The sequence below is a fragment of the Otolemur garnettii genome, unplaced genomic scaffold (assembly GCF_000181295.1).
Source record: "Otolemur garnettii isolate 467f Iridium unplaced genomic scaffold, OtoGar3 scaffold00016, whole genome shotgun sequence".
NCBI lineage: Eukaryota > Metazoa > Chordata > Mammalia > Primates > Galagidae > Otolemur > Otolemur garnettii.
The window spans coordinates 11,810,848-11,811,895 of NW_003852411.1; the positions used below are offsets into that span (position 1 = coordinate 11,810,848).

Sequence of the window (1,048 nt, forward strand, 5' to 3'; positions counted from 1 at the left end):
TTTTTTTGAGACATAGTCTCACTCTGTGCCTTAGGTAGAGTGCTGCGGTGTCATTATAGCTTATAGTCACCTCACAATCTTGGGCTCAAGCGATCATTTTGCCTCAGCCTTCTGCGTAGCTGGGAGTATAGGTGCCTGCCACCACACCTGGCTAGTTTTTTCTATTTTTAGTAGAGAGGGGTCTTGCTCTTGCTTAGGCTGTTCTTGAATTCCTGAGCTCAAGCAATTCACCCACCTCACCTCCTGGAGTGCTGGAATTACAGGCATGAACCACTGCACCTGGTCACCTATTTAATTTTAGAAAGTTTTCATTACCTTAAAAAAAAAAAAAACCCATAGCCCTTGGCACAAACTCCCCGTTCCCTGTCTCCCTCCCTGTCTCCCTCGGTCCCTGGGTATCACTCGTGTACTTTTAATCTTAATGGCTTTTTTTATTCTGAACATCTCACATTGAATTATACAGCATGTGGTCTTTTGGTGAGTGGCTTCCTTTCATTTAACAAAATGCTCTCACAGTTTTCCAGAATGTACTATGTATCAGCACTTTATTCTTTTTTATGACTAAATAACATTCCATTGTGTATGGAATACCACACTTCCTTTGTCTAGTCATCCATCAAACACTTGGCTATTCAGAATAAGGATCTATGAACATTCATGTTTAAACACCTGTTTTCAATTCCTTTGGATTTATGCCTATAGAATTGCTGGGTCACATAGTAAATCCGTGTTTAAATTTTGGAGGAAACATCAAGTTATTTTCCATGGCTTTCCCATTTTCTATTCCCATTAGCAATGTATGAGGGTTCCAGTTTCTTCACATCTTTGCCACTACTTCTTATCATGATAGCCATCTTTGTGGGTGTGAGCTATAACAGCATCTCATTGTTTTTTTAATTTGCTTTCTCTTTTTTTTTTTTCTTTGAGACAGAGCCTCAAGCTGTCCCCCTGGGTAGAGTGCTGTGGCATCACAGCTCACAGCAACCTCTAATTCCCGGGCTCAAGCGAGTCTCCTGCCTCAGCCTCCCAAGTAGCTGGGACCACAGGC

General features: G+C 41.8%; 1 protein-coding gene across 1 annotated transcript in view; it reads left to right on the forward strand.

Annotated features, from left to right (window-relative positions):
- The window catches only part of NLRP4 (NLR family pyrin domain containing 4), a 26,896-nt gene that overhangs the window by 6,239 nt on the left and 19,609 nt on the right, over positions 1 to 1,048 (forward strand). The gene's annotated exons all lie outside the window — the stretch shown is intronic.